This window comes from Lontra canadensis, unplaced genomic scaffold, assembly GCF_010015895.1.
Source record: "Lontra canadensis isolate GAN:19392208 unplaced genomic scaffold, GSC_riverotter_1.0 scaffold18, whole genome shotgun sequence".
Lineage (NCBI taxonomy): Eukaryota > Metazoa > Chordata > Mammalia > Carnivora > Mustelidae > Lontra > Lontra canadensis.
Window position 1 is genome coordinate 25875028 of NW_022631012.1, and position 6627 is coordinate 25881654.

A 6627-nucleotide genomic window follows, 5' to 3' on the forward strand; every position below is an offset into this window, starting at 1 on the left:
CTGGGGACCTCTGAGCCACACCCCAGGACTCTGCTTGACATCCAGGAGCTAACAGTGCCATTTGGAGCTGCACAAAACCCTCAGAGTGGGAGAAACCTGCAACCTGCTGTGAGGACACCCCCACTATTGGTAGTCCCCCTGACCACAAACCTGGAGTCTGATGTCCCAGCACCACCCTCCACTCAGCCCCCTGGGAATCCTGCCTCAGCATCAGCATATCAGACTTGCCATGCCCCTAGGCCCTAACCCTAGCCCTAGTTTGGGTTTTCTGGCTTCCATCCCAAAAGCCATGACCCCCAAGGCCCACAGATTAAGGACACCTCAGTGACACCCCAGGACTGTGCCCATCACATGGGAGGGAACCATGCCATTTGGAGCTGTTCAGAACCCCCAGAGAGGAAGAAACCTGCATGCCTCCCTAAAGCCACCCCCACCATCAACGGTCCCCCTGGCCACAAACCTCAGTTCTGCCCCACCGCCGGACTCATTCCCTCAACTCAGCCCTGAGGGGAGCCCGCATCAGCGCCAGCAGATAGGCTCTGCCATGCCCCTAGACCATAACCCTAACCATAAGTTGCATGGTCCTCCTGGGTGGCAGGCAGAGTCCTGGGGTGTGGCCCAGAGATCCCCAGTCTGGAGGGACAGTGCCAGTGTGGCTTTAGACCTGTGGAGGGTTTGTGAGCAGCATTAGGAATCTGTGGAAGGCCCGGCAGTGCTGATTCACACCACTGGAGGGCGTGGTGAGCTGTGGTGCGCAAGAGCGTGGTAGGGTGCAATGCTGCTTTCCACCACTGGAGGCAGTGCCGAGCTGCAGTAGGAGACAAGGGCTGGTGCGAGTTTAAAGACGGTCGCCACTGGAGGGCGTGGTGAGCTGTGATGGGAGTGTCATTTTAAGGCGTGGCAATGCCGCTTGCCACCACTGGAGGCAGTGCCGAGCTGCCGTGGCAAACACACCAGCAGAGGAGTCGGTGCAGCCTGCTGGCTCTGAGGGCAGTGGGGAGGTGCTGGGCGAGAGACCCTGAAACGTGAGGCACTGCAGTTTGTTTTTACAGGATGGAGTGTTGAGCTGAAGACTGTTTCCCCAGGCTCAAGAGTGGTGGTGACAACCGCTGGAGCTGGACCCACTCAGCATTGTGCCCCGTTGCCCCAGGTTGGATGGGAATGTGCTGTCAGGATGGCTCAGGAGGGTCCTCCCGGTGGGGGTCTGGGGCCGGGGGAACCAAACTCGACCCATGGTGCCTTTGGAACCGAGGAGTTGGGTGTTTGTTTGGAAGAGTCTATTTGCTTCTCCAAAAAGGACAAGGGCACTGACCGGCTTAATACGGAAGTGAATGACCATTTAGGACAAGCATGTGTCTCTCCTTCTCCCAGGAATCAGAGCAGGTGTGCAGGCTTTAGGTGGGAGGTGCCTGCTTATCCGCACCTGACAACCCTTCTTCACTTTGGCTCCACGAGACCTGAAGTTTGGAAATCAGCGTCTGAGTCAGTCATGCCACTTGTCCCGGGACATCAGCGTTAGGGTCTCCCTGTCCTCACCTGCACAGAGCCCATTCTCCTCCAGTAACCAGAGTGATCCTTTTGCAACATAACCTTTGGGCCTCTCTGTGGTTTGCTCCCTTCTCCCCCGCCCCCCAGTCTCACCTCTCCTGCTGGGACCCTCCCTTCTGTGGGCACCCAGCAGTGTGGTTTCCCACAAGTCCCTCAGGTTTGAATCTAAGCCGTTGCATATGCTGTGCCTCTGCCAGGAGCATGGTTCTCTCCTCCTGCTTCATGTCTGGCTTGTTTCCCCATTGGCTGAGCCTCAATTTGCCCCCCGATGACCTGGCTTATGCCTGCTGGGTGTGTGTGTGCTTCCCCCCACTTAAATGTAGGGCTGTATGGGTTTCCAACCATCTAAGCCTTAGAGTCCCCTTTGTAAGATGGGGTGTTGATGGCCCCCATCTCTGGGAGCAGGAGGTAGGGAGGCCCCATGGGCAGACTCACTGAGGACAGGCTGGGAGAGTGGCTGTTGCTTAAAACAGTCCAGAGCCTGCCCCCTTGAAGAAGGTGTACATGTTCACAGGCCCCAGCTCTGGGGTCCTGATGCCAGCCTCTGGCAGTGAACCTCCTTACACACTGTCCCCTGTCCCTATAGCTTCCTGGACCTGTTCTTGGAGGCATTGGAGAAGCCCGTCATGGTGGGACACAGGGTCACCTGCTACACCTTCACCGACCAGCCGGCTACCAGGACCATGTGCCCCTCTAGGATGGCTGAAAGATAGTGGTCCTCATGGTGGGACACAGGGTCACCTGCTACATCTTCACTGACCAATTGCTAGCCGGGCCCTTGTGCCCCTCCTCTCCCAGGGAGAGCTGGAGGGTGGTGGTCCTCGAGGTCTGTGGTGCCCTGCATTGGCAGGGTGTGTCCATGCAGCACATGGTGACGGTCAGCTGCTTCTGCGAGCAGCACTTCCTCCTCGAGTTGGACGGCTTGGCTTGCAGGTGTAGACCTGAAGATCTGTGACCACATGGGTGTGGAGATCCTGTCCCCCCTCTTTGGCACCCTGTATCCCAGTTTCTACTGGGCAGCCTGCAAGGACTTCAGCTATGAGTGCCAGCCATAGTCCCAGGCCCACATCCCCAGGGATCAGGGCAACATTCACTAACTACATGGAGGCCTTTTTTGGGGTATTGGTGGTGGAGGTTCACTGACTGACCTTGGCCCGTCACCATGCGATGGGGGTTGACTTCGCCAATGGGATGGAGGCCATTTGGCATGACGAGAGCCACCTGAGCAGGTACCTGCTGGACCACAAACTCACCAAGATGCTATCCCCGGAAGACCCATGGGACCTGCAGTGGCTGGGCTGTGCCCTGAAGGACCTGTGGTATCCACAGCTGCTGGGCTGTCCCTTGGAGGACCTGTGGGACCTGTGGCTTCTGCACTGTCCCCTGGAGGACCTGTGGGACCTGCAGATGCTGGGCTGTCCCAGCATCCGCATCCCAGCTGGGATCTGTGGGATCCACAGCTGCTGGGCTACACACCACCCCCTCCCCCATCATGAAGAAGCTGAGATACATGGCTGTGCCCAAGAATCACCAGGACACCAGGAACACGTGAGGGGTTGCCCCCATTTCCATTAGGGGATGCTGCCAGTGGAGCCATCAGAGCAGGTTCCTTCTTCTCTCCCCTTTAGGGAGACTGTGAGGCCCAGATGTCCAAGACCCCTGAACATCTGGGGCTGTACCTGCATCTGGGAGGTCAGCCTGGGGACACAAGTGTCTCTTTGTGGTCACTACATTTTGATAACTTCTGGGTCATTGGCAGCTGTGAACAGCTCGTTTTATGTCATGTTTTTCTGTGTCAATGATGAGCAACCATCTTTAAAAAGAACAGTTGAGAGAAAAGGTTTCCTCCCTGGTTCTAAACAGACACTTCTTGGTGGGGCTGGGAGTGGCCCTGCAGCCACCGTGGAGCCAGAATGGGCCCTGGCTGGGTCTTTCCTCCCAGTCCCATGGGGCTTCAGGGTCAAGGGTGTGCTGAGCCGCCTGTCAGACCCTCAGTCCCCTGACTGCCAGAGGCCTTGGCTGTGGCCGCTAGCTCAGCCTCCAAGAGAATGGAACCCTCTGGGTTATATGTGGTTCCTGCCTTGGTTTTAAATGGCTATTTCTGTGCCGGTGTTTGTAAAATGTGGGCACTGGCTGAGTCTGGATGCAGGTCCTGTTGGGATTCCTCAGTGCCTACCAGTGGGTTTGCACTTGTGCCCCCATCTGCCCGCGCTGTGTCTTAGCAAGCATTCACTGAGTGCCTGCTGTGAGCTCAGTCACCAACAAGGGGCAGAGTGTGAGAGTGAGAACTAAGATACAGGAGCCCTGCTCCAGGGCCCTCCTGGGACTCACGATGGTCCTGACCTCCTGACTCACTCTTTCCTATTGTGGAGTATCAGACATATAACCGACACTGTTAAGCATGTTTCAGGGTCAATTCAGTGGCAATAAGTACATTCGCTCTTCTGGACCTGCCACCTCCATCCACTGCCACAACTTTGTCATCACCCCAAATTGAACTCTACTCACCCTAACGCTAACCCTCCATTCCCCCTGCCCAGCCCTGGCACTGACTAGCTCCTCCCACCTCTATGAATTGGTGCTCTCTGTCCCTCACAAGTGGGGTCCTTTAGTGTCAGTCCTTTGGGGACTGGCTTATTTCATGTAGCATAATGGCCTCAAGGTCTGTCCCCATGAGCCTGGAGCTGACCCACTTCCCTCCAAAGGAGTGGCTCGGCTCTTTCCTGTCTAAGCTGTGCCTCTTCAGTCCCCTCTGCCCCCCTCATCTTCCTTCTCAGCCTGAGAAATGATCCCAACCAATCTGCAGCTTTGGAGACATGTTCAGTCCAGATGCCAGGAACATTCCCTGGGGGTCTCAGGCCTCACCTACCCCATCTGCCCATGTCAGGCGCCTGCACTCCCCACCAGCTGGCCACCTGCTCCTCCCACAGGTGTCCGCATCTCAAGAGAGGGAAACACCAAGTTCAGACTTTGGAGTCCACTGTGACTTCTCACTTCCACCAACTGTCCCAGTAGTGAGGTGGCTGCCTTCAGATGCTCCTCAGTTACTCCTGTGCCTCTGGTGTCTTCCTGGAACCCTGACCTGGCTGTTCTCAAATAGTTCATCCAGCAATAACCTCACTTTCTGGGAGGGGGTTTTGCTGAAATCTGCAGTGTGTCCTGTTGCCCCACCTTTTTGAAGGCACATTGTTTGGTCTGTCTGAGGAACCAAGGCTCTGGGTCTATGGCTGGAGGGATTCCAAGCAGAGCTGGTGGGATGGGAGGGCTGCAGGGCACAGAGGTATGTTTCAGAAAGCTTTCCACGGTCCCAGGCATCCTACCGTTTTAGCATCAAAGCCCTGAGATCTTTAAAATGCCAGCAGTGTTACAGTGTGGGCCAGAAAATCACATGTCTCTGCACCCAACACCACCTAAACTATTGGCCCTTTCTTGTCACTTGAGCTGAATACAAAGGATTGGGAGTGGGAGCTTGAGGGCAGGTCCTGAGTCAGACTTTGTGTTTGGGGGACAAAGGCCATCCAGACAAGCTTGTGCCAAGCCTGAGGAGGGTGTCTGTGTGGAGACCCCAGCTGCAGACACTGCTGTCTCCTGATGTCCCCTCAGCCCACCCCAGCGCACTTGCTGCTGGGAGAGCCCCTGCCCCCTCCTGTGGAGGTTTCTCTCCTGCTCCAGGGGTGCCTCCTTCCCTGCCAGTCACTGCCAGCCTGCAGCATGGGAGGGTAGATAACCTGATGACCTCCAGCCCTGGGGACAGAGCCAGTGCGGGTGGGGTGTGGTCTTCCAGTTGGCTTGAGCACCAGGCCCCCACCATGGCCACTCTCCTGTGGACTCAGTGTACTACGTCCTCCCTCAGGCTCCCTAGGTCAAGCCGTCCTCTGCTCAGGGACCATTCTTGGCCCAGGCTCCACATGCTGGGATTGGGAACGGGTCATCTGGACCTCCTGGACTCGTGCTTCCATGCCCATGACATGGGCATAGGCTGGCCTCACAGATTCATCAGAGGAGTACAAGTGCAGGAAGATGCAGGCTACTACATGGGAGATGCCAAGTGACCCCAGAGGGAGCTCACAGGCCTTGCACAAAGCACTGGGCTCAAGGGACCCAGCACAGGATCTGGACACCAGGCCACAGGGCATGGGGAGTCCTGGTGGGGGAGGCCCTGGAGGGGATAGGGGTCCATAGAAGTGTCCCAGAAGAGGCAGGAGACAAGGAAGGCAACAGGACTGAGCTTCTCCAGGAGGTCAATGGAAGAGTCAGAGGATCACAGAGACCTTTGGGTAAACTCAGAGGCCCTGGAGATGTTGGTTGAAATGTTATCATTTGGTCAGAAAAAATGTGTCACAAACCCCCAGTCAACAATGAATGAGCTACACTTTGTTGCTTCTAGGAATCAGTGTGTATGGGCCATTAGAACTCACATTGCATGAGGTCTAGGATATATTTACTTTTCATCATTTTTCAGGACTAGATTTTTCTTGAGGAAATGCTAAGCATGTATCTTTCCATTCATTTCTCTGTGAAATGGGTCTCTGTTTTCAGGAGCAGATTCCTGGTGCTCATCACCACTGTGAGCCTTGAGGACTAACCCCTGTCACCTCCCACAGTGGATGTGACCACATGGGTTGAGGGGGGCTCACTGATGAAGCCCCAGTGCTCAGTACAGAGCAGGGACCCCAGATCTTCCGCTGAATGAGGGAGGGCATGAGGGAGGATGGGAGTGAGGGAAAGACAGAGTGGGGAGGGTGGGAGAGAGGGAGGGGAGAGAAGGAGGAGGAAAGGGAGGATGGTAGGGAGGGAGGATGACAGGGAGGGAGGGAGGATGAGAGTGAGGGAAGGAGGAAGATAGGAGGAGAGGGAGGGAGGCAGAGAGGGAGGCACGGAGGGAGGGGGATGGAGTCAGGGGGGGAAGGGAGGGTAGAGGGGAGCCAGAGAGGGGGAAATGAATGACTGAGTGAATAAAATTGGTAGGCAAGGAGGGAGTGAAACCACAGAAGCTCGTCCACACATCAGGAACCATTATTTGGGGTGGGGTCTGAGAGATTCACAGCTCAGGCCCTAGATGGTGGCTCAGGGCATGTC

General features: G+C 56.2%; 1 pseudogene; it reads left to right on the top strand.

Annotated features, from left to right (window-relative positions):
• Positions 1 to 903: 903 nt before the first annotated feature.
• Positions 904 to 6133, top strand: LOC116869215 (annotated as a pseudogene).
• Positions 6134 to 6627: the final 494 nt, after the last annotated feature.